The sequence below is a fragment of the Palaemon carinicauda genome, chromosome 13, assembly GCF_036898095.1.
Source record: "Palaemon carinicauda isolate YSFRI2023 chromosome 13, ASM3689809v2, whole genome shotgun sequence".
Taxonomy (NCBI): Eukaryota; Metazoa; Arthropoda; class Malacostraca; order Decapoda; family Palaemonidae; genus Palaemon; species Palaemon carinicauda.
In genome coordinates, this window is record NC_090737.1 from 119,097,529 (window position 1) to 119,125,034 (window position 27,506).

The 27,506-nt window shown below is 38.4% G+C and overlaps 1 long non-coding RNA gene across 1 annotated transcript; it reads left to right on the forward strand.

Moving 5' to 3' along the window:
* Nucleotides 1–1,128: 1,128 nt before the first annotated feature.
* Nucleotides 1,129–25,536, forward strand: LOC137652045 (uncharacterized). The gene is made up of 3 exons (XR_011046165.1): nt 1,129–2,005; nt 3,942–4,285; nt 24,286–25,536. It is a non-coding gene; the product is annotated as an uncharacterized lncRNA (long non-coding RNA).
* Nucleotides 25,537–27,506: the final 1,970 nt, after the last annotated feature.

The window sequence follows — 27,506 nt, forward strand, 5'->3', positions numbered from 1 at the left end:
ACGTCACCACTCTCCTGGGTAGTTCGTTAGCCCTATGATATTTGCCATGTTTAATTCCTATGGTTTAACTGTTATTGTAGTTACCGTTCCTTTAATGTTTAGATATGCTTAGACATGTAAGGTTTGATGCCTTTTGCGATTCGACATTCAGTTGATTCCTTGTCGTCATAATTATTTAGCCTTATGTTCCCTATGTCATTTGGCTAGTTGGTAATTGGACGTTTACTTACATTATTATATTATATTATTGTCGTACATGGTGATTGTATTCTCCTCATTATGTTATTACTTTATTGGGCTTGGAAGGCATTCTCTGGTACATTTTCACCGGCCGTCACAGGTCGACCCAGAAAAGGGATTTTGACGAAGGAAAAATCTATTTTTGGGGAGAGACCTGTGACGCCCGGTGAAACCCTTCCCGGTTATTTTTGTACGGACCCACCCTTTCCTTGCCAAGCCATATGTTCTTGCAGAAGGATTACCTAGAAGGCGTTCGTGTGGGTGACGTGGCGTGGTCCAAGTGTGGTTTCTGGGGTCTTTGTTACGGCCCTTCCCCTTGATGGAGGAGTTATCTAAATGGAAGACAGCCTGTGAATAGTGGTTTTCACACGCCCCTGATGTATAAACGACACTCACGAAGTGCTCGCGCGAGGGTAGTAACCTCTGCATTCCATGTTATTAATTTTCTCTGGTATATTTGGAAGATTTATATCAGAAAAAGTAGAAAGGAGGACTTTTTCACCGGGCGTCACAGGTCTCTCCCCAGAAATAGATTTTTCCTTCGTCAAAATCCCTTTATTCTTTTGTTGTAGTTTATTTCCTTCCTTTCCTCACTAGGCTATTTGTCCTTGTTGGAGCACTTGGGCTTATAGCATCCTGGGCTAATAATAATAATAATAATAAAAAGAATAATAACAATAATAATAATAACAATAATAATAATAATAATAATATATTTTTTTTATGCAGCTGTTAATTTTTTGGTGTTGCTGTGTTTTATTGATTTTCTTGTAATTTTTACTAGGCAAAATTAATTTTTTTCTATTACAACCCTCATTCATTTGGTTCCAGAGCAAGCAACTCTATTGAAAAATAATTAAAATTTGTTTATTTTCTTTTCAGACAAAGCACTGTCACAAAAAGGGTCATGTCGATTGAAGTCATTTCTGTACATTAAGTTGGTTCAATACAGTTCAAGTTAACTCAAAGAATGAGTCAAGTGTTGAATAACTTAAAGTAAACAGTTTTTATTTTTAGCTTTACTGCGTGTGATGAAGTCCTTTTTCTCCTAATATGATGAGGTCCTTTTTCTCTTAATTTGAAGAAGTCCTTTTTCTCCTAATATGATGCAATTAAAAAAGATTGTTTTAAAACACTTGTAAAGTCACATTAATTTTCATTCGTTAAAGATTCAGTAATGTTTTTTTTTATCTTTTAATTACGAGGTGTAATTTCAAGAGGTGGTTTTGAAACCTGTGTAAAGTCACTTCTTTTTTTTTTTTCTATCCAAACGTTTTTATAAAACCGTTTAATTGACCATGGTATTTTGTACCTTTTTGTTGTGAATTGAGTCAAAACAATTTAGATATAATTCATTTAAATTCCCAAAGCAAACTCCTTTTGATAAGATAGTTTGATTCCCAAAATTAATGAAGATAATTAAATTGAAATTAAATTAATATTACTAATTAAGTTGTAGATTGTAAAACAGACATTTGACTGTATAGTTTTCGTATTAGTTTAAGAGCTTTATGCAATGGTAATAAATGTCTATAAATTAATATGGTTGCGATTGTTGAAAAGAAGGTAGATTTTAAATGAAGTTCAAGTTTTTCATTATTGTATTGTTTTGGGTTTAAGTTAATTGCAGTTTGGCTTTTAATAATAATAATAATAAACTTGGATTGTATCGAATCTACTACGTATAGATGTATGGAAATGACTAATGTGACAACAACGACATCCCTATTCACACATCATCAAATTTTAAAAAGAAAAAGTTGAGGTAAGTTAAGGAATTTTGAACTTTTGACTTTTGAAATTTAAAGTAATTTTATTACTTTCTGGAATTGAATTTTTATTATTTTTATTACGACAACCCGATGAAGTTTATCGAGTACCGTAGCAAACGCCTCTATTCAAAATTAATTGAGATAGGTTTCTCTTTTCAGACAAAGCAGTCACAAAACCTCTGGTCATGTCGATTGAAGTCATTTCTGTACATTTAGTCGGCTCAATACAACTCATGTTGAAAAAGAATAAGTCATTTAATAACTTAGATTAAACATACAGTAATTTTCATTTTTAACTCCACTGCATGCGAGTCATTTTTTCATTACGATGTGTAATGCCAAGTAATTATTGTAAAACGCCAGTAAAGTCACATTTCATAAAGATCCAGTAATGATTTTTAATATAAAACTTGCTTAATTGATCATGTTATTGTGTACATTATTGTTGTAGATTAATGAGTCAAAACAATTTATATATAATTGATTTAACTTCTCAAAGCTAACTCCTTTTGATAAGGTATCGTAATAGTTTGAATCTAGAAATTAACAAGGATAATTGATTGGAAATTGTATTGAAATGAATGAATTGTGATGTTTGTAAAGTAGATATTTAACTTGTTTAGTTTCCATATTAGTTTTTCAAGAGCTTTATGCTATAGTGAGAAATGTCTATAATTAACATGCGATAGTTGAAAAGGTTCTTGATTTTGGAAGAAATTCAAGTTCAGTTTTTCAATGTTATTTTGGTTTTCAAGCTAGAGCTGCCGCTTGGCTTGTAATAATAGTAATAATTAACTTGGGTTGTATCGAATCGGACCTATGTAGATGTATGGAAATGACTTTGTCGGCGACATCTAATTGTGAATGGTATAATGTCGAGTTAAGTTTATGAATTTTGAAAGCTTGATTTATTTTCAGTCTAAAGGAAACATCTTGACATTTTCCCCTATTTCATTTTTTCCAACTACAAAAAAGAGGTCATTAAGAAATAGCTTTTAATTAATACAGTATTCTATTAATCCATGTTTGGAACGGGTGTAAGAAATGATTTAGCAGCTAGAGTGGATATGAATGTGTTGAAGTGGTTTGACAATGTTGAGAGAATGGAAAATGGCTGCCTGCTAAAGAAGGTGATGAAAGCAAGAGTTGATGGGAGAAGTACAAGAGGAAGGCCGAGGTTTGGGTGGATGGATGGAGTGAAGTAGTTCTGGGTGATAGGAGGCAAGAGAGCGTGCTAGAAATAGGAATGAATGGCGAGCAATTGTGACGTAGTTCTGGTAGGCCCTACTGCTTCCTCCGGTCATTTGCCTACTGCTTCCTCCGGTCACCTTGGATGATCACAGAGGTAGCAGCAGTAGGGGACTCAGCATTATGAAGCTTCATCTGTGGTGGATAACAGGGGTGGGTGGGATGTGGCACCCTAATAGTATCAGCCAAACTTGGAGTCCCTTGTCAGGTTGGGAGGAGTGTAGAGATGAAAGGTCCCTCTTTTTTTTATATATTTGTTTGATGTCGGCTACCTACCAAAATTGGGGGAAGTGCCTTGGTAGATAGATGGATGTTTGGATGAGCCTCTTGCCGCTGATTGTATGTTGACATGGCTTGCGTGAGAGACAAGATGAGAATATGAGAATTAAGTTTATGTTGTGGTAAAGTGCAAATGTGCACTTGCAAGAAATTTTTCATTTAATTGTTTATTCTAAAACACACGTTGATTTTGATAGACAATTGATGGAACATATCTTGATTAGAAAAAATCTTATAACTCATTATTCGTTCTTAAATTAATGTTGTTGAATAACTCCTCCAGATGAATCCTTTATTCTAAAAAGTTTGTCAGGAATCTGATTTTTCAAAAATATCCCAGAAAGTTGTATTTACAGTTAAAGTTATCTAGTTTCCTGAACATTGATTATTGACCTTTGGCAGGTATCTGGATAATACCCTTGGCAAATAATGCAGTCTATGATGATGGTGTGGGGAGGGACAACTGGAGCTAACCACAACAGGACGCCACCCTCAAATGGACATCCCACAACAGGACGCCACCCTCAAATGGACATCCCACAACAGGACGCCACCCTCAAATGGACATCCCACAACAGGACGCCACCCTCAAATGGACATCCCACAACAGGACGCTAACCCTCAAATGGACATCCCACAACAGGACGCCACCCTCAAATGGACATCCCACAACAGGACGCCACCCTCAAATGGACATCCCACAACAGGATGCCACCCTACAACTGGACACCATCACAAGCAATATGGTAAGTCTCACTTCAATGAAGTCCATCATCATAGGTGGCTAGATTTGTTAGTACCCAAAGTTTAAATAAACATTGATTTGTTTATGTATAGGGAGGTTTTCTAATAAAATCAGGTCCTCAACTTACAAACATTTGGAAATACAAACAAATTCAACTGAAATCATAAATCCCTGATATGTCAAAAGTTTGTTTACTGTACTGTAATAAGATAATGAAATACTGTAATATTACAAATTTTATATAATTTGTACTTTCCCTAGCTATACAAACCTGAGTCATTCATATGGGGTTACTTCTAGTTTCGTTTTCTACCACCAGACAATAAAAAAGAAATGGTAGATTTTGTCATGCTGTGTTGCTGGGCAACTGCTGCTGCACATGTGCTACGCTGGTATCAAAGACTTGAGGGCCAGTTGAGGTGGGACCTTTGGTAAATTGGTAAATAACTCTGGTCTGTATGGCTAGGAAAAATTAAAATTATACTGTATAAGATTTGTAGTTTATTCCTACTGGGATACAAACTTTTGAGCCATTTAAATACGAGTCATCCTTAGGTGGGAGGAAGTCTCGGTAAAGGTAGGTGGTCTGCCCTTCTCTCTCAAGATACAATTACTAAAGTATTAGCAAGAGAGCAAAGTCAATTATTTGTGAACAGTGCAGCCAGCTTGTACAAGGCAGAGCCTTCTATTCTATTCTAGAGAGCTTTGCCAGGGTGAAGTGATATGTTATGAACATAGTTTCCTATTAACATATTCAATATGTCATCATTGTATCAGCCAATACACATACATAAACAATGTATTCTTATTTGCATCAGGAAGATTTCAAGTAAGGACTTCATGTTCGATCAAAATCGCCATTTGCCTATATACTCATTATATACCTTTATATTGCAGAGAATAACCAATACCTTGGATAAGAACACAGTTATTTGTCCCATAACAGCTTAAAGTTAGACTACTGTATTTGTTGTGTAGCAACAATGTGCCCTATGGAAAAGTGTCTGAGGACCTGTGTGTGCAGTCTTCAAGGTAGTGGTTCATAAAAGTGGTTTATCTCTTCCAGACTTGCCTTGAGAACTAGTGCTACCAAGTGGTTATTGCGAAATGGTAATGTTGCGGCAAGGGAGATGCTACCCCTAAGGATTTATAGGTTCTCATGAAGTTTCAATCAACCAGAAAGAAATGGTGTTTCTGAAAACTCTTTGGTGTGGCTAGGACTCACAAACAAATTAGAGATTTTAGGTCTAAGATATTGTCCTCTTTAAATATTTATGTACTGCTCTTACAGGACGTAGTAATATGTCACTGGGCTATCAGTTACCTCTTTGAGAGACAAGATCATGAAAAAGTCAAATCTGATATTATCAACCGAAATTTGGGTTTTGGCTACAAATTCAGGAACAAAGGCCGAAGATAGTTCTCTCCACCCTCTGGAATGTAACATGAGATAACCATGTAGTTCACTTACTCTCTTAGCTGGGATTTCGCATGATCTTTTGTGCTCGAATTGGTCACAATTATATAATGATGTAGATCCTGTTGTCCCTTTGAATGAGAATCTAGTCAACATAATTGATAGGCGTATCCCTTCTCGTGTGCTAAGGTACCGAGTGATGGACAAACCGTGGTTCAATGATGATTGTAGACGTGCTTATTTGGAGAAGCAGGAGGCCTATCACCTTTGGAAGGGTAACAGATCAGATTTGACCTGGAACAACTATACTCAACTTCGAGCTTTTGCTCAGAGAGTTTATGCCTCAACTGAAAAGGAGTACAATTTAACCATAAAAGAAACCCTTTCTGGTTCAACTCAGGAACATAAATGGTGGTCTACCCTTAAATCTGCACTCTTTGGTGTAGATGCATCAGTTCCTCCTTTACTTAAACCAGATGGCTCAGTCACTCACTGTCCAAAGGAAAAGGCAACCCTTTTGGCTGATGTTTTTGACAGTAAACAGAGTAATGAAAAACTTGAACTTCCTCATTCCTGTTTTCCTGAGGCTAAACTAACTAGTTTAGCTTTTCCATCTTGTGAGATTAAAGCTCTGTTGATGGACCTTGATGCTTATGGAGGTGTAGACCCAAATGGTATTTTTCCTTTGTTTTTCATAAAGACAGCAGATTTCTGAGCCCCAAAGTTATGTTATTTTGCGCAAGTTAGCAAGAAGAGGAGCTTTTAGCACTTGTTGGAGAATTGGTAATGTTGTTACTCTATGTAAATGTGTTTGTGGTAGCTCAAGTCCCACTGATTACCGCCCAATTTCCATAACTCCCATATTATCAAAACTTTTTGAACGTCTTCTGGCAAAACGTCTTAATAGGTTTGCTGAAGGTAATCATCTACTCCCTAGTTTGCAATTTGGTTTTCGTAAAGGCCTTGAAGCATGTGATGCCCTTCTTACAATCTCCTATGCTGTACAGAAATCCCTTGATTGTGGTCAGGAAGTTCGTATGATTGGCCTTGATTTTAGTGCTGCCTTTGACCGTGTTAATCATGAGGCCCTTGTTTTCAAACTGAAACAGTTGGGAGTGGGTGGGTCGTTTCTTAGCATTATTGTTGATTTTTTAAGTAATAGATCTCAAAGAGTTGTTGTTGACGGGCACCATAGTGAGTATAGGGATGTGATATCCGGTGTTCCACAGGGTAGTGTTCTTGGCCCATTACTTTTCATACTATATACACATGACATGTGGTTTGGCCTAGAAAAGCTTGTTGCATATGCAGATGATGCTACTCTCTTTGTATCAATTCCATCCCCTGAATGTAGATCTGGGGTTGGGGAATCCCTTAATAGAGATTTAGCTAAAATTAGTGCATGGTGCAAAATATGGGGTATGAAGTTGAATCCTAACAAAACTCAAAGTATGATTGTAAGTAGGTCAAGGACATTGGCTCCTCAAGATCCAGATCTCAGTATTGATAATGTTTCTTTAAATTTGTATGACTCTTAAAATTTTAGGTGTGATTCTCGACAGCAAATTTACTTTTGAGAAACATGTAAGGTCTGTCTCTTCTTCAATTGCACAAAAAATTGGCTTATTGAGAAAGTCTTTTAAGTTTTTCGGTGATCAATCTATTCTGAAGAAGTGTTTTAATTCTTTCATTCTACTTTGTTTTGAGTATTGTTCTCCTGTCTGGTGTTCAGCTGCTGATTCTCATCTTAATTTGTTGGACAGAAACTTACGGTCTATTGAATTTCTTATTCCTGATCTAGATATTAATCTCTGGCACTATCGTTCAATTAGTTCATTATGCATATTGCATAAGATTTTTCATAACTCTGACTATCCTTTACATTCAGATCTCCCTGGACAATTCCATCCTGTTCGTAATACTAGGCAGGCAGTTAATTCTAATAGCCAGGCCTTCTCCATCATGAGGCTCAATACTACGCAGTACTCTGAAAGTTTTATTCCAGCTGTTACCAAGTTGTGGAATGATCTTCCTGATCGGGTAGTTGAATCAGTAGAACTTCAAAAGTTCAAAGTTGGAGCAAATGCTTTTTTGTTGACCAGGCGGACATGAGTTTTTTTATAGTTTATATATGACATATTTGTTTTTGACATTGTTAATAGTTTATATAGGACATCTGTTTTGACGTTACTTTTTTTTAGATTGATTTATTGTTAATTTATTCTCTTCATTTATTTATTTCCTTATTTCCTTTCCTCACTGGGCTATTTTTCCATGTTGGAGCCCCTGGACTTAAAGCACTTTGCTTTTCCAACTAGGGTTGTAGCTTGGACAGTAATAATAATAATAGTAATAATAATAATAATAAGGCAAGGAGGAAGACTGTCTTTAAGGTAAGGTCTCTGTCTAAGGCTTTATGCATAGGTTTGTACGGGGCTGTTTTCAAAGGCTGCAGGACCTTAGTCACATCCCAGGAGGGGGTTTTATTTCTCAAGAAGGTCAACACTGCTCGAAACTTCTAATCAGGGCTGAGAGTTCCCAAGAGTCAAAGAGATCCAATCCTTTCAGTTTGAATACTTGGCTCAAGGCCGAGCGGTAGCCTTTTACCTCGGTGACTGAAAGGGCCTTCTTGTTCCTCAGGAACAGTAGAAAGTGTGCAATCAGGTGAGTAGTGGCTTTGAGTGGAGCAATATTCCCCCTATGACACCAATCACAGAAAATTTTCCTCTTTGTCCGGGGAAGTGCTGCAGAAGACTTTAGAAGGTATCTGGAAAGTGGCTTCGCAGTGGGTTTTAAAAAGCTTTTCTTTTGGAGGAGACGCCGGATAGTCTCCAGCCGTATAGGGATAGGCACTGTACTGCGTTGTGGAATTTTCTTATGTGAGGTTGGCATAGCAGGTTTGGCCATTCTGAAAGTTCTCTTGTTACTTCCGTGAGAAGTTCCAGTAGGTCTGAATACCACTCTGCTGCCGGCCACCTTAGGGCCACTAGGGTTACTGTATTATTAGTTAAACACTAATAATTATTTTTAAGTATTTTAGTAATGTTCAAGTTTGTGAAGTTTGCGCATGCTCACTGACGACAGTGTAAAATTGTGACGGTGGGCAGTGGTACTGTCGACTGTCGACGTGGCCAGTGACTGGCAGGTGGAGGTTGTGCACGTAACCAACTGTTCGTGCGTAGTTGCTGAGGAGTGCAGCTGTGCACTCATGCAAGCAAATGGTGTTGATATGTAGCTTGTGTTCTTTAAGGTATGCTATTGTTTGTGTAATGAGATTTGTAAATTATGGATATGTTTCGGTTGAATAGTCTTATCGGCATTTTGACATTGTTCCTCTACTATATTGTAGTAATGTTGGATTTTAGGATGTGTTAACGTAAGAGCTGATAGAAGAAATTAGCCGATATTTAATGCACGAGAAATCTGCTGGGTATCAGAGAGGAGGCATTGTTGTAAGTGACTTTTTGCAGTTAATTGTTACTTATCTTTTAACTTGTTGGTAACGGTGATTGTGTGATGACATTATTGTTATGATAATTATTAGTGAGAAATTATATATATTTGTTCATGTGTTGATAAGGATTAATGTTTCTGCTAAGGTGATACGTAAAAAAAAAAAAAAAAAAAAAAAAAAAAATGGGTATGTTATTCTAACTTTTATAATGTTACAGGTCGAAATTAAACGTTTTACGACAAGCTGAGTTTTTATCTGGTACCAGAGCATATATTTCGACAACACTCATCATGACAGATAAAGGGAAAAACAGCAGCTCCACGGGGGAAAATGATAGTGCTAGGATGTCACTGGAAGCACAGAAGAAGGCCAAACAGCGGAGGGGAACCGCAAAGGCAAAACTAACACGTAAGCTTGATAAGTTTCATGAGTATATGTTAGATCAAATGGCATTAGAAATTCTAGAAGAAAGATAAGAGTGTTGTTAAGGCTTATGATGAAGTTGAACTAGCTAATGAACAGTATTGCAATTTATTAGATGAGAACTGTGATGCTCAATTGATAGAGGAGGCTAACGTTTATATCAAAGCATTAGAAGATAGAAAGTGTGCAGCTCATGTGATATTTGTGAAAGTTAAAGACAAAATGCCGGTGAAAAAAGTTTTAAAAGTAAAACCGATTGATGTGCCCAGGTTTCACGGAGATGTGAGAGATTATAGCAATTTCAAGAGAGATTTTTTTAGACTAATGCAATCAAATTATGGGAAAGATCCCTTTGTGCTAAGACAGTGTCTCTCAGGAGAGGCCTTGGATACAGTTCGTGGTGCAGATCATGACTTCGATAAAATGTTTGAGCGATTAGATGAAACTTTTGGGAACAGCAGAACCATTATTGATGTAGTAGTAGAGGACATAAGGTCAATTAAACCTATTTCCGAAGGGGATAGTGAGAGTTTCATTAGGATGGTTGATAAGATTGAGCAATGCTATCTTTACTTAGACCAAATGAGTTTGGCTTCAGAATTAAATACTGCTAACATGACTAGCCAGATAGAAAAAACTATTACCACCTACTCAGAAGCGTGAATGGGTTAAGTTAGCAGTGTGTGTAGGTAATCGTGACCTATTCGGAAAGTTGTTGGAATACCTTTTGAGTGAAAAGAAATCAATGAAATATCTTAATGCTAATATTAGAAGCAATAATAATATTAAGGCTAAAGTGAATTATACCTGCACTTATGAAGATCAGCGTAGTACAAAGCAAGGAAGAGAGTCAGATGTAATGGAAAGGATAGCAGGACTTGAAAATGCTATTACAAATATCACTGACCTTTTCACTAAAATTACAGAAGAAAATGCTGAACGGAACAGGAATAAGATCAGTGACAACACAAGGCTGCATAGGTGCTGGTATCATGGCTCAGATGGACATGATATCTTAGACTGTACAACTTTCCAGAACTTGAGTATCAATGACAGAATGGAGTGTGTAAAGAAGAAAGGTATTTGCTTTAATTGCCTTAAAGGTGTTCACATAGCAAGAAAATGTCTAAAGAAGTCCAGATGTAATACTGTAGATGTTAACAATGAATCTTGTGGGAAAATGTTATTTTCATTAGTAAAATAAATTTTTGAATATACTTACCCGATAATCATGTAGCTGTCAACTCTGTTGCCGACAGAAATCTACGGTCGGGATACGCCAGCGATCGCTATACAGGTGGGGGTGAACACCACAGCGCCATCTGTGGTCAGGTACTCTAGTACTTCTTGTCAACACCACCTCAATTTTTTCCTCGGTCCACTGGTTCTCTATGGGGAGGAAGGGTGGGTCAATTAAATCATGATTATCGGGTAAGTATATTCAAAAATTTATTTTACTAATGAAAATAACATTTTTCAATATTAATCTTACCCGATAATCATGTAGCTGATTCACACCCAGGGTGGTGGGTGGAGACCAGCATACATGTTAACACAGAAGCTAAGTATCCCGTATTTTATTTTATTAGTTATTCAAAAAATAACAAAATAAATAAGTACCTGGTAAGGAAGACGACTTGAACCATTACTCTGCCTTTATTAAGTACGTCTTTCTTACTGAGCGTAGCGGTCCTCTTAGGATGCTGAACGACTCTTAGGTGCTGAAGTATAAAGGGCTGCAACCCATACTAAAGGACCTCATCACAACCTTTAACCTCGGCGCTTCTCAAGAAAGAATTGACCACCCGCCAAATCAACAAGGATGTGGAAGGCTTCTTAGCCGACCGTACAACCCATAAAAAGTATTCAAGAGAAAGGTTAAAAAGGTTATGGGATTATGGGAATGTAGTGGCTGAGCCCCCGCCTACTACTGCATTCGTTGCTACGAATGGTCCCAGGGTGTAGCAGTTCTCGTAAAGAGACTGGACATCTTTGAGATAGAATGATGCGAACACTGACTTGCTTCTCCAATAGGTTGCATCCATAACACTCTGCAGAGAACGGTTCTGTTTGAGGGCCACTGAAGTAGCCACAGCTCTCACTTCATGTGTCCTTACCTTCAGCAAAGCAAGGTCTTCTTCCTTCAGATGAGAATGTGCTTCCCTAATCAGGAGTCTGAATAGGTAAGAAACTGAGTTCTTAGACCTTGGAAGAGAAGGCTTCTTGATAGCCCACCATAAGGCTTCTGATTGTCCTCGTAAAGGTTATGACCTTTTTAGATAGTACCTAAGAGCTCTAACTGGGCAAAGTACTCTCTCCAGTTCGTCCCCCACCAAGTTGGACAGGCTTGGGATCTCGAACGACTTAGGCCAAGGACGTGAAGGAAGCTCGTTTTAGCAAAAAACCGAGCTGCAAGGAACATGTAGCCGTTTCAGATGTGAAAACTATGTTCCTGCTGAAGGCGTGGATCTCACTTACTCTTTTAGCTGTTGTCAAGCACACGAGGAAAAGAGTTTTTAATGTGAGGTCCTTAAAAGAGGCTGATTGGAGAGGTTCAAATCTTGATGACATAAGGAACCTTAGGACCACGTCTAGATTCCAGCCTGGAGTGGACAACCGACGTTCCTTTGAGGTCTTAAAAGACCTAAGGAGGTCCTGTAGATCTTTGTTGGTGGAAAGATCCAAGCCTCTGTGGCGGAAAACCGCTGCCAACATACTTCTGTAACCCTTAATCGTAGGAGCTGAAAGGGATCTTACGTTCCTTAGATGTAACAGGAAGTCAGCAATCTGGGTTACAGTGGTACTGGATGAGGAAACTGCATTGGCCTTGTACCAGCTTCGGAAGACTTCCCCTTTAGACTGATAGACTCTGAGAGTGGATGTCCTCCTTGCTCTGGCAATCGCTCTGGCTGCCTCCTTCGAAAAGCCCCTAGCTCTTGAGAGTCTTTCGAAAGTCTGAAGGCAGTCAGACGAAGAGCGTGGAGGTTTGGATGTACCTTCTTTACGTGAGGTAGACGTAGAAGGTCCACTCCTAGAGGAAGAGTCCTGGGAATGTCGACCAGCCATTGCAGTACCTCGATGAACCATTCTCTCGCGGGCCAGAGCGGAGCCAACCAACGTCAGCCGTGTCCCTTTGCGAGAGGCGAACTTCTGAAGTACCCTGTTGACAATCTTGAACGGCGGGAATGCATACAGGTCGAGATGGGACCAATCCAGCAGAAAAGCATCCACGTGAACTGCTGCTGGGTCTGGAATCGGAGAACAATACAACGGGAGCCTCTAGGTTATCGAGGTAGCGAACAGATCTATGGTTGGCTGACCCCACAGGGCCCAAAGTCTGCTGCAAACATTCTTGTGAAGGGTCCACTCTGTGGGGATGACCTGACCCTTCCGGCTAAGGCGATCTGCCATGACATTCATATCGCCCTGAATGAACCTCGTTACCAGCGTGAGCTTTCGATCTTTTAACCAGATGAGGAGGTCCCTTGCGATCTAGAACAACTTCCACGAATGAGTCCCTCCCTGCTTGGAGATGTAAGCCAAGGCTGTGGTGTTGTCAGAGTCCACGTCCACCACCTTGTTAAGCTGGAGGGACTTGAAGTTTATCAAGGTCAGATGAACTGCCAACAGCTCCTTGCAATAGATGTGAAGTGTCCTTAGCTCCTGATTCCATGTTCCCGAGCATTCCTGTCCGTCCAAAGTCGCACCCCAGCCCGTGTCTGATGCGTCAGAGAAGAGACGGCGGTCGGGTTTCTGAACAGCCAAAGGTAGACTTCCTTGAGAAGAAAGCTGTTCTTTCACCACGTGAGAGTAGACCTCCTCTCTTCGGAAACAGGAACTGAGATCGTCTCTAGCGTCATGTCCTTTATCCAGGGTAGAGGAGGTTGCTGCAAAGCATAAGGCTCCTGCCTCAAGTGTTGAGGAGGTTGCCGCGTGGCAAGAGGCTCCTGCCTCAAGGAAAGTGGAGGTTGCTGCACAGAGCTGGTATCTGGCAACTCCCAACGCGGCAGCTCACGCATGGAGGTAGCTTGAGGAACCTCAACATCATACGTCTGGCAGGCTGGACTGCGTAGAGGTGGAGGAGCGCTCGCAGGAGGAGGTGTGTTAACCTTCTCTGCCTGAAACTCCTGCATCAACACCGCAAGCTGAGACTGCATTGTCAGCAGCATAGACCACTAGAGTTTAAGAAAGACAACAACAAACGGAGCTACTGTCCGTTGAAACTGAGGGTCTAAAACAGCTGGTGCGGCAACAGACGGAGTTACTGTCTGTTGCGATACCACCTTGCCTCTCTGGGAGGTGTGCAGTTGTCGTACTGCAGCAAGTCCGAACTGACCCAGTGCTAATGGCACCACCTAGGAGTTGGACTTGCGCGGAAGGGACCGACTTGCACTTAAAAGCTGCAAGATTTGGTCCATGGTTTCTGCGAGAAACCTCTTCCGCAGACGAGGAATAAATGGGCTCTCTCGTCTTTGTGTGGGTGGGGTGATCACATCGGCTACGTGAGTTGGTTACACTCGAAACCACGGAGGGAAACGTCTGTTCGTCGATCGAGGCCTGCTGAACCCATAAGTCCTTCGACATTACTTCTCCCCTGGGCTTGGGAGCTTGTAAGAGGTCCCAGACTAGGCGAACAACTGGCACGAACAGACGAACCCTCGAACGCAACACTGTAAAACTTTGCGCTTATCACTTTATCACTTTTGATTTTCTGTTTGCACTTATTTCACTGAACTCGAAACTTTAAGTGGTTTGTACCTGAAACACGCAATTCTATCCTTCATTAAAAGTTAGTAATTGCGAAAACAGTATTACAATGTAACAGAAAAACATAATGAAAGATAAATAATTCAGTGGCTGGAAAAGAGATTAAACACTAGATCAAATAAACTACGTTTAAAATCTCTCACCGCATAAAGTCTGAGAACAAGAATAAAACTCTAGAAACGTTTACCTTCTTCCCCTAAAGAGACTAGGGAGAAGAACAAAAACGATAACAACGTTACCCGCTTGAACGAAACGTTTATCCTCCTCTCTCTCCCTCCGTCTCTATCTCTCTCTCTCTCTCTCTCTTTACTTAGCATCTGAGAGAAGAGCCCAATTATATATATCGTTAAAACATATTATTGTTAAAGGAAAAAAACTGAAAGGTTTCCCAAATAAAAAGTTCCTTTATTAGAATAGAACCATTTAAGCTAAGAAAGAATGAACAAAACGCTAGAATCGGTTTACTCTTACTGCAACGTGACACCGTGATAGACTCTCTCTCTATCGTAACGATAGAGCGCAAGTTGAACGTTCTGAACGTCAACAACTGCAGAGACAAAACAAAACGTTAGTTCAACTTTGAAAACAGTACAAGACTATCAAAGAAATTCTTTCAAAAACATTAAAATAGCATAATATGTAAACAGGTAAAAACGAAATGACGGGCTCAAAGTTAATTAACTTCGGTACCAAGAAAAGACCGCCTACTATTAGGAAAGGTCGAATATAAACAAATATAGAAATTAATTTAAATAAGTTTATAATAAAAGGAAGTTAATCAAAGAGGCCTATAAAAGGCGGAGAGATATAAAATAATTCTATAACTTTGTTAAGCAAAATTAAGAGAGTCTATACTCTCTTCGACACCAACACTTCCATCTAAGGGAAGGGTCGGCCATTTAAAAGTGAAAGAGAGTTCATACTCTCTTCGTACCAAAATTAAATCAACAATTAAATCAAATTAATTCCAAAAACTTGCTAAGCTAATGATATAGCTTCCTGAATAGCGAAGGCTAAACTCTAGAGCAAATACATCACCAAATCGTGAGCAATAACTCCAGAATCAACAGCGTATCCATGTAGGTCTAGCCGGAGGCACGACAGAGGAAAAATTGAGGTGGTGTTGACAAGAAGTACTAGAGTACCTGACCACAGATGGCGCTGTGGTGTTCACCCCCACCTGTATAGCGATCGCTGGCGTATCCCGACCGTAGATTTCTGTCGGCAACAGAGTTGACAGCTACATGATTATCGGGTAAGATTAATATTGAAAACTTCATCATACTATTATACATGAGGGATTCATAACAGGAAATTCCTTTGTAAGTCTGAAAAGAAGCGGTGTTTTATTTATGGTTAACAAGATCAAGTGTGGTAATCAGGAGTTACAAACTTTATTTAACTCGGGAACTGATATAACAATGATCAGAAATGATGTGGCTAAGGCATTGGGACTGAAAGGAAAATGTGTCAGATTAGCTGTGACTAAATTGGGCGACAAAACTGTGACATACAGTAGTAAAGAGTATGATCTGGTTTTAACCGACAAGGATGGGAATGATGTCAATGTTACTGCTTATGGAATCGATGACATTACATCTCAAGTCGGTAAGGTAGATTTATCAAAAGTGAAACATTTATTCAAGGGTGTTAATGTATGTGCATTAGATAGACCTTATGGGAAAATAGATCTCCTAATTGGTTCTGATCATTGCTCTTTAATTCCAACAGTTAAGGAAACTGTGGCTGAAAATTTACAGCTCAGGGAATCACAGTTTGGAATGTGTGTGTATGGCAGTCATCTCGACATTGTTACCTTATCAGTGTTTAGGAGTAATCCAGGCATTAGCATTAATCATGTTTCCAGTACAATATCCGACTATGATATATCTGTTGAACCCGTAATTGATATTACAGCACAGATAAATGATTTCTTCACCATTGAACACTTAGGAACTGATTGTAATCCCAGATGTGGTAGTTGTCGTTGTGGGAAATGTGCAACAGGCAATGGCAATTATAGTATAAAAGAGGAAGAGGAGCTGGCTCTTATTGAAAGTGGGTTGATGTATTACCCGGACAGAAAAGAATGGTCTGCTAAATTTCCATGGACTAAGGATCCCAAACTGTTGCAAAATAATGTATCTGTAGCTGTTGCTAGACTGAAAGGCACAGAGAAAAGATTGATGAAACTGGGTTCAGACTATGCTCAAGCTTATAATGACCAGATACTTGACATGACAAAGCGCAATGTAATTCGGAAGTTATCCGATGAAGAGGTTAAAAACTATGTTGGTCCTGTCACATACATTCAACATCATGAAGTGTTAAAACCAGGATCTGTATCAACCCCATTGAGAATTGTTTTTGATTCATCGGCAAAGTATATGGGCCAGTCTCTAAATAGTTTTTGGGCAAAGGGCCCTAATATTTTGAACTCAATGTTTGGTATATTACTAAGATTTCGTGAAAAGGCTATAGGCATAGCCGGTGACATAAGCAAAATGTATAATTGCATTAAGCTTCCAGAATTAGAACAACATGTACATAGATTTGTTTGGAGAAATTTGCAAAGTAATCGCAAACCTGATCACTATGTAATGACATGCATGGGTTTCGGGGATAGGCCCTCAGGAATTATTGCAATGTTAGCTCTCAGACATACTGCAGAATTGTCGGTAAAAGACTTCCCAGAAGCATCACGTGTGATAATGACCAATTCCTATGTAGATGACATAATCCATTCTGTTGAGAGTAAAGCTGAGGCATTTAGCCTAATTAGAGATATTGAAAATGTACTCTCTAAAGGCAGTTTTAAAATTAAACGATGGACCATTACTGGAGATAATGAGCATTCTGACTTTGAAGTGTCCCAGAATAGTAATGAAAGAATACTTGGCCTTAACTGGCAATGCAATAAGGATGTGTTTTATTTTAAAACTAAGTTAAATTTCTCTCCAAAATATAAGGGTGTAAGAACAGAACCAGACTTAAACAAGTTGAATTTCGTTGAAAATATACCTTCAGTTTTAACAAAAAGGGTTGTCGTCAGTCAGATGTGTTCTGTTTACGACCCACTGGGGTTTTTGCTTCCATTCACACTAAAAGCAAAGATTTTGCTACGAGACACTGTGAAATGTGACTTTAAATTAGGATGGGACGATCCCTTGCCTTCCTATTTAAAAGAACAATGGGTGTCATATTTTTGTGAGTTATTTGGCACTGCAACTCTTTATTTTGAAAGGAATGTTAAGCCAACCTCAGCCAAAGGATTGCCTTTACTTGTTATTTTCAGTGATAGTTCAACAAATGCTTATGGTGCTGTTGCATATGCTAGGTGGGAGTTAGAGTCTGGTGCATTTGAGAGCAGGCTCATTGTGGCAAAGAGTAGGATAGCCCCTAGTTGACAGTTATCTATTCCAAGGCTTGAATTGTGTGGAGCTGTTATAGCGTGCAGGATGCGTAAAGCCATTGAAGATGAAATGACATATAAATTTAGTTCGGTAATGCACATAACAGATTCCTCCATTGTTAGAGCACAAATCCAAAAGGAATCTTATGGCTTTGGAACTTTCGTAGCCACTAGAATAGCAGAAGTTCAATCAAAAAGTGACCCAAATGAATGGTGGTGGATTGCTTCTGGATTAAATCCTGCTGATCTATTGACCAGACCCCAGGACCCTTTAAATGTTGCAGTTGTCTATTCATGGAAATATGGTCCAGAGTTCATGGCCCTTCCTTTAGAAGTGTGGCCTATCAGTCAATCAGTGAATTGTGAGTTACCTGATAGAATTCATGTTTATCTTGCACAATACTCTGTTCATGAAGAAACCATAATTGATGCGTCGAAATTCAACAACTATAATATGTTAATTGCAGTCACTGCTAGGATATTTAACATTGTTAAGGTGAAATCTTTTAAGGGTGTTCTAAAGAAACTTGAACCTAGATCACTTAAGGAAGCTGAGAGGTTTTGGATTATGCAAGCACAAAAAAGTCTTCCTGAGAACTGGAACAAATGTTTTCAAAGATTAGGACCATTTCAAGCTGAAGATGGTACAATTATGGTAGGAGAAAGAATGGAAAGATGGTTGAAACATAATTGGAACCAAGATAGCTTCATTCTATTACCTGGTAAGCATCCATTTACAGTCTTGTACATTAGTTATTTACACAGGTTGGATCATGCTGAAGTTGATGTTACACTATGTAAGCTTCAGTCTAAATTTTGGGTTCCTTCAGCACGTAAAATCATAAGATCGATAAAGAGAGGTTGTATTCTTTGCAGGAAACTGGATGCCAAAGTTGAAGGTCAAAGAATGGGTCAGATTTCTGATGAAAGAATGAGTCCTTGTCCAGCATTCTATCACACTGCTGTGGATATTTTTGGACATTTTCAAATCAAAGATAATGTAAAGAAAAGGACAACTGGTAAAGCTTATGGTGTTATATTCAATTGTATTGTTACACGTGCCGTGTATATTGATGTTGTAGATGGATATGATACTTATAGTTTTTTAAAGTGTTTCAGAATATTTACAGCGGTTCATGGCTATCCTGATACTGTACACTCTGACTTAGGCTCACAATTGGTATCAGCAAATAAAGAACTTAAGAGTGATAACAACTGGAACATACACGAGATCACTGAATTTGGAGCAAAGGAAGGCTTGAAATGGAAATTTAATCGGTCTGCAGATGCTGCATGGCAGAATGGGGTAAGTGAGGCCTTAATTAAGTCTGTAAAAAGGTCTCTGTCAATGCTCATAGGAACTACCATCTTGACATTTAGTGATTTGCAGACAACATTTTTTGAAATAGCAAACTTAATGAATGAAAGGCCTATTGGAATAAAACCTGGTATGGATGTAGAATTAGGAACATATTTGTGTCCAAACGATTTACTTTTGGGTAGAGCAAGTAATAAAGTACCATCTGGTTCATGGTCTACATCAGGTGACACCAAGAAAAGGTTGAACTTTATACAAAATGTTGTCGACACCTTTTGGCGTAAGTGGCAGAGAGATTATTTCCCTACACTCATTGTAAGGCAAAAATGGCACACAGATAAAAGAAATGTACAACCTGGTGATATTGTTCTGATTAAAGACACAAATGTTGTGCGAGGAAAATGGAAAATGGGGCAGGTTGTAGATACAGAAACAGGCAGAGACAATAAGGTGAGAGATGTAAGCATTAGATACAAGATACAAAGACCAGGAAAATATAAGGGACAAAGTGACACAGTTATCAAGAGATCGGTTCACAAGTTGGTGGTATTGCTACCCGTTGAAGAACAATAAAGGAGGCGGGAGTGTATTATTAGTTAAACACTAATAATTATTTTTAAGTATTTTAGTAATGTTCAAGTTTGTGAAGTTTGCGCATGCTCACTGACGACAGTGCAAAATTGTGACGGTGGGCAGTGGTACTGTCGACGTGGCCAGTGACTGGCAGGTGGAGGTTGTGCACGTAACCAACTGTTTGTGCGTAGTTGCTGAGGAGTGCAGCTGTGCACTCATGCAAGCAAATGGTGTTGATATGTAGCTTGTGTTCTTTAAGGTATGCTATTGTTTGTGTAATGAGATTTGTGAATTATGGATATGTTTCGGTTGAATAGTCTTATTGGCATTTTGACATTGTTCCTCTACTATATTGTAGTAATGTTGGATTTTAGGATGTGTTAACGTAAGAGCTGATAGAAGAAATTAGCCGATATTTAATGCACGAGAAATCTGCTGGGTATCAGAGAGGAGGCATTGTTGTAAGTGACTTTTTGCAGTTAATTGTTACTTATCTTTTAACTTGTTGGTAACGGTGATTGTGTGATGACATTATTGTTATGATAATTATTAGTGAGAAATTATATATGTTTGTTCATGTGTTGATAAGGATTAATGTTTCTGCTAAGGTGATACGTAAAAAAAAAAAAAGAAAAAAAAATGGGTATGTTATTCTAACTTTTATAATGTTACAGGTCGAAATTAAACGTTTTACGACAAGCTGAGTTTTTATCTGGTACCTGAGCATATAGTTACTGACTCCCTTGGATGTCCTGATTCTATTCAATGTCTGATGAATCAGACAATGGTGGGAAGGCATGAAAGTCTAGACTTTCCCATGGGTGTTGAAATGCATCTTGCGTCACTGCAGTTGGTGTGGGACTCGAGAACAATACACGAGAAGTTTGTGATTCAGGTGGGTGGCAAACATGTCCATAGATGGGAACCCCACAAAGTCACAAGTCTCTTCGCCACTAAAAGAAGCAAAGACCATTCTTAACCAACTATCATCCCTCGACGGTTCAGGTGGTCTGCAGTGATGTTTCTCTTCACGGGGATAAACCTCACAGAGAGAGAGATCGTCTGGGAGTGTGTCCACTTGAGAATCTCTCCTGCTAGTTTGGATGGCAGGAGAGGGGCTACACTACCTCTTTTGGAGATGTTGGTCACTACCGTGGAGTTGTCACTCAACACCGTGGAGTGACCTGTCAGTCTTGTGAGGTGGAATAATGCTAGTTGCACCACTTCCCTTTCTAGGAAAGTTAGGTGGAAACTCTTGTCCTCTTCTAACCATAGGCCCAAGATTTGTTTCTTTCCTAGATGAGCACCCCACCCCTGGCAAGATGCATCTGTGAAAAGCATGCGCTGTGGGGTAGGAACCTGAAGGTGGGTTCCCACTTACAGGTTCTTCTTGTCCAGCCACCACAAGAGGTCTGATATCACCACCTGAGGTACTTGCTTCAGAGTTGCAGGATTGTCTGAAGCTTGATATGGGCAGGCAGGAGGTTTCCTTTCAGAAAGGTTGTTGTCAATGTCCTGAACCTTGCTCTTTTGTTTTGTATCAAGTCTTATGTCCATGGCCAGATACCTGATCGACTGATTGGGGATGAGGCTGGACTTTTGCAGGTACAGATGGACCCCTAACTCCTTGCACAGATCCAGTAGTAGGTCTCAGTGTTTCAGCAGGGGAGCTCGGGATTTTGCTAAGAGGAGCCATTCATCTAGGTATCTCGTGAGCCCATGGCTTGTACTCAGACTGAGACAAGGACAAAGCCTTTGGTGAAGACTTGAGGGTCTGTAGATAGGCCAAAGCACAGCACTTTGAATTGGGAAACCTTGTCTCTAAAGGAAAACCTTAGGTATTTCCTCGAGGCAGGACGGATGGGGACCTGAAAGTAGGCGTCTTTTAGGTCTATGGTCAGAAGATAGTAGTTCTTCCTGATGGCCTGGATAATGGAAGTTGGGGTCTCCATCTTGAACTTTGTCTGCAAAATAGAGGTTCAAGAGGGAGATGTTTATGTCAGGTCTCCAACCTCCCGCCAGCTTCTGTACCAGGAATATATTACTGAGGAAGCCTGGAGAGTCATTGAAGACTTCCTCCACTGCTTCTTTTTTTAGCAACTTGGAGACATCCTCTAACAAGAGTAGGTGTTTTGGTGATCCTTTCAAATAGTATGATTGGATCAGACTCCTGGTCAGAAGAGGTGGACAGTTTATGAAGGGGATCCAGTACACTTAACAAGGACCTCTACTGTCCAAGAATCGACCTCTTAAGTCCTGCTACCTTTGCCAAGAGCATTGTAGGCATCCTCCCACTGGTGGTAAGCTGGGGGACATGCCCTCCCTAGCGTGAACTTGTGCCACCATGTCCTTATTGACCGGAGGGATTTCCTCTCCGCGAAAGGCCGGCGTCAATGACCTTAGATGTCAGGATGCCTGAAAACTCTAAATCAATCAATCTCCGCAAAAGGTGGGTCTAGGATTCTGCCTCCTAGGTTGTAGTGCATCCATGGGGGCTGGCCTAAAAGGCAAGTTCTTGGGTTGTTTCTGAGGAGTGGGCAACCTCGGTGCTGCTGCTCTGCTTAATATAGGGTTTTATCCCAGCCTCTCCAGAGCATCAATAGGGGACAGTTGTCTAAAGCATCTAGCTAAGACAGCGTCGCGCCTCTTCAGAACACAATTTCCCCAAAGGAAAACGTTCTGATGAAGGGGGAACTCTATGGCTTCAGTGCCCGATCTTCAAAGTTCCTTGAACTGTTCCCTTACATGATGATCCTTGAGGTCTCGTAATACAGCAAAATGAGAGGGTGCCCCAGACCAGTGATCTATCCATGGACATACTTGTATGGCTGACATGGCTGCTACTTCCACGTTAGCCAGTTCCGGTCCTGAAGTCGTGGCGGGTAGATTTGGTTGTCTTTCCACCAGTACTGATGGTACTAAGTTAGCCGCATGAGGATCAATGGAAAGCACACTCTGAAAGGTGCCAGAGTTAAAGTAAAAAATGTCTCTGGCATGACAGAGGTAAGGGAGGAAACTTTGATGAGATATTCTTTAACAAGTTTTCCGGAGCGGAGACTTCAGTATTTAGAAACTTAGGTCCTTAGGTTGGTTCATTGGAATCTGTAAGTATTGATGATATTATATAAGTCTTTCGGTTTCAATTCATGTTGCTATGACCAGAGGTTGGATCATTGGAATCTGTAAGTATTGATGATATTTATATAAAAGTCTTTCGGTTTCAATTCATGTTGCTATAACCAAATGTTGGATTCTTCTTCAGGAACATGATTTTTCTTGATACAGTATGGTGTCAGATCTTTTTATTTCTTGGTGTATCATTAATATTGAAGTAAAATCCAAATGCAATGGGCAAAGGCAATAAGATAGAACAAAGATGACCTTCAGAAACACTTATCATTAAAAAAAAGTCAATGGGAAACATTTATCCTTTCAAGTATAAGCATTATTTCTGTTTTGTACTAAACCTAATGTACATATCTTTGAGTTTTCCAATAATTTTCTGTCTTAGCCTTTAGTGGGTCAAAAATCCTAATACAGTACTGAAATGCCCATTGATTATTTATTTAACTGGGCAAGGGATAATTTGGAACCTATTCTTTAAGTTTCACTATCTGAATGGAGAGAACCTTGAGATTAGCAGAACCTTTCAGTGAATTTCAACAAGAGGCTATAATAGAATAAACCATAACGAAGTTGGTAAATTGAACCGAATTAGTAAGACCTCACATTTGAGATTTTGAGACAAGTAATATTTCACGTTTGAAATATTCAAATGTGGAGGATCTCAACTGCCCATTACAGCTGTAAGGTGTCAAAAGTGCACCTCATGTTATGTATTGTAGGCATGATAGTATTTCAGGGTATTTGCAATGTTCTTTCTGTCCCTAGCTGCACTTGCCTTATATCCTTCTGATTTATTAACATTATCACTTATTTTTCATTTTCCTGTACAGCCTATTAACCTTTACTTCATATTGTAACGGCAGTGTTCCCCCCCCCCAGTTGCATTTGGAAGCGGAAGAGCCTCACAAGCCCCAGCGTTAAGTTATATAGCCCAAATAAGTAACTGTCCCAAAAATAAAGTAGCCCATTACTCTCCTCACATTTAATATTGGAGCTGTGTTCAGTTAATGTTTTTTATATCCTTTCTTCGCTAGTTTCTCTTCCCATTTTTCCATGAACTTTTCATCCTAGTCCTCACCAGTTTCTGTTCCCATTATTCACAATTATTTCTCATTTTTCACAAATTTCGTTTCCCCTCTTCTGTACTTACAGAAGGAACTTTGTTCTATATGTTTTAGAAATCTAGAACAGAAATAAGGTAGCCTAAAGTTTTTCTTTCAAGATTTTCTTATTTAAAAGTATTGACTCGAATAGTAGTGTTCCGAGAATTTGCACTTTGGAACCAAGGCCTCACAAATGACATTCCATGCTCTGCTTTGCTAAAATTTTATCATTATATTATTAGTTATTACATATTTTACATCACTTGTATTAGATGGAGTTTACTGATAATATTTTTGCCCCCTTTTTATAGAGATCTATTATACTTAATACACATTGAAATGTTTTGTGTGATTATTCTATATTCAATTTATGGGCACTTTCTATATATTTTGTTTCTTTGTTTGCAGGTTTGTTACTACAGAAGAAAAAATCTGAAAAGAACAATCATTGCCCAACATACAAGAAACAGTTTGTATTAACGAAACCTTCCCCAGGTGGGAATACTCACATCATTCCAAGGTACGGATCTGAAATTCAGAAGGATATTGATGATGAGGGTTAGAAAATTCCCTATTGGGGTACATATCATGTGTGACCACTATCATATGCCGAACTGCTCCCGCTGTCAGATGTAAGGACGTCTTGAGAATGAATACAGCTCAAAAATGATCTATGGCAATTGTACAAGAAATTATTGGAAAAAATTAGAAAAGAAAAATGAGAAACAGATTGTAGGACTAATTCGATTAATTGCAGAGATGAGGATAGTAGAAAATAGTCATGGATATTGATTTTGTATTGAAGATCTGCAAATATTTAAGTCAGTTGGTGAAAAAGTCACAAATCAGAGATGATAAAGGAGAAGTCTTTTGATACACCAACTGATTCGAAGTCAAGGCTTAATGGTTTTTCAGCTATTCTTTCATATTTCAAAATTGTTTATGGTATATCAGATGAAAAATTGTTGCTTTTTTATCTCGACACTGGCTCTCTCCTCTTAGAATTAAGAACACTTGGATAATGAGTTTATAATTTAGAGGTAAAATTCATATGCCAAGATCATTGAATTTATTTCATCGTAGTTTATATATATATACTTCCAAATTCAAGTGTTAATGCCTTTGATATTGAGGAGTTTGGTCTTCTCTTGGAATTGACATGGCTACGGTAAAGGTTTACAACTTTAGTGAGCATAACCAGGCAATCATAATATAGTAGTTTTCAGTCGTCTCTGTAGTCTAGCAATATGGATTAGGAAATGATTATTTGATCTGGTTTTTAGTGACATAACCAATAGTTTCTGATTTTTGTGTAAAGGAATTATCATCACCAGTGCACAATTCTTACAAAAGTTAGATAACTTTTTTTGAAGAACAGGTTAAGAAAATAGTTGATCATAGAAATTAAGTTTGACAATAATTCAGAGGCCAAAGATCAGTAGAAAATGAATGACCACTGAAAAAGCAATTAGATTGAAGTAAGAAACTTGGGCATAATTAAGATAAAGCTGAGAATTCCCTTCTACAACAAATGTTTAGGACAGATTGTGTTCCATCTGGCAAGAATGACACATCTCAGGATAAGGAGCACCAAGGAATGTGTCAAAATTCTTATAAACTAGTGCGTGGGGTAAAACATTCTGGCTCCAAGAACTTTGCAATCTACTTCTTGATATAAATAACTTATATATATATATACCATGAAAGCATACAGTTGGTAACATATTAATGAAATACCAAATACTTGTGAATTTTAGCCAATGTAAAGAAAAAGAAAAAGAAAACAAATTTTTTTTGTTTTGCAAGAGAATTATTAACTGCAAGCATCAAGTGAAGCTTATAGATAGAAACGCCACAGCTAAGAGTATCGACTATTTAGGTTGAAGGATAGTTGAGCAAAATTCACCCGACTTCAATTAGGTGACCCAATAATGAGAAGATAAAATCCAAAATTGAAGAAATTATACAAAGGGCCCACCTGTTGGGCCTATAGGAACAGGACGTTCAAAATTCAATATTGACGACATCAAAGCTTGTTGTAAATGGTGAGTGTCTTAGTACAGTTTTGAATAAATTTTTAATCCTATTGCGGCTACTCAAGAGATTGTTCCCAGGCAGGGCAGATAAGGTGTGTCTATTTGAATATGCAAATCTTGAGGGTTAGAACTAGAAGAATTGTGAATTACAACCAATAATCAGTATACAACGCAAGTTTAGGTTTATGTTGAATCTCTGAAAGGTTAAAGCTTTTAGGGAAAAAAGTACAGAAAGTCCTCAACTTATAAACTTTATAGGTTCTGAGAAGCAGTTTTTAAGTCAATTTTTTTTTTTATTTTACCCTGTGATAGGCTTCCCCGAATCTACATACGTACTATTTTCAGCTGCAAAATTCAACAAATAGCCCCGTTTCATATTACAAATGTTATCTTGCTTACTGCATTAGGTATGATATCGTTTTACAGTATTTTATTATGAACTTTTGACTCAATATCTTAGATTTCCGTTGGATTTGTGTATCTCCGAATGTTTAAGTTGAAGACCTTCTAAATATTCATAAGTCACATACTGCACAATTGACATTTGATTTTGGGTGTAGTATTTTCAAAGTGCAGTCGTCTGATGAAGTGTTTTGGCATAATTAGGACATGTACAAAATTAAATTATCCTTACCTAAGAATTTTGAGTTTTCTTAAACTTAAACTCATAGCACAGAAAATTTTCAGGAATAGTGAACTAATGTACAGAAGATGCATTTAGTTTTAATGAGTTACCCTTATTAGGAAGTGTAGTGTCTCGAATGATAGTGAAAATAATTATTGAGATTAGATTTTTATGAGAAACTAGAAAATATTTAATTTTACATAGCTTTTGTAGTATGAAATTGCATAGTTGTTTTATATTAAAAAGAACACCTGTTTAATTTAATTGGAGAATCTTTTAAACTAAAAACTACATACAGTACTGTAGATTTTGTAGGTAGAACTTAATGACCATTGTCATAATCTACAAAATATTCCCGTAAAATTATATCCTTTTAGAGAACGATGTCTTTAGGTACGTGAGTCAAAGCCTAGTTAATCTAAGTGTCATGCAGGTCTCTCTATGTTTTTAAAAGCATAACAAGTAGATTTTTCTTTAAATGTTTAGATGTGTATGAGAAAATACACTTTGTGTGTTCCATACCTTTTTAGAGAGCGAGATATTGAAATATCCTTATGCTCTTATTTTTCTTTTCCTTTCAGGCTGATCAAATCAGTAAACTAGATCTAAGAAAATGTATATCATCAGAACGCACATCTGATCATCTTGACTCGGAGAATGTTAAGGTAAGTCAACGATCAAACTTGAATTTTTTTATGATTAGGAGCAAATGCAAAACCTTAAGAGGTAATTGATGGTGTAAAGCAGAATATTTAAAGTACAGAATTTGGGACCTGATATTATGCTGTAGCCTATTTGATGTTAGTCTGTGATATATCAAGATTAAAAGTGTCTTAAAATGAAGTTACTGGCTTATATTCACTGTTAACGGAAAAGTATAAATGAAATAAATTTTGCCCGGGAGAGTTTTGTGATTGAAGAATTCAGACTTTTGGACATGGTTAATTTGGAGGATTTGGAAAATATTG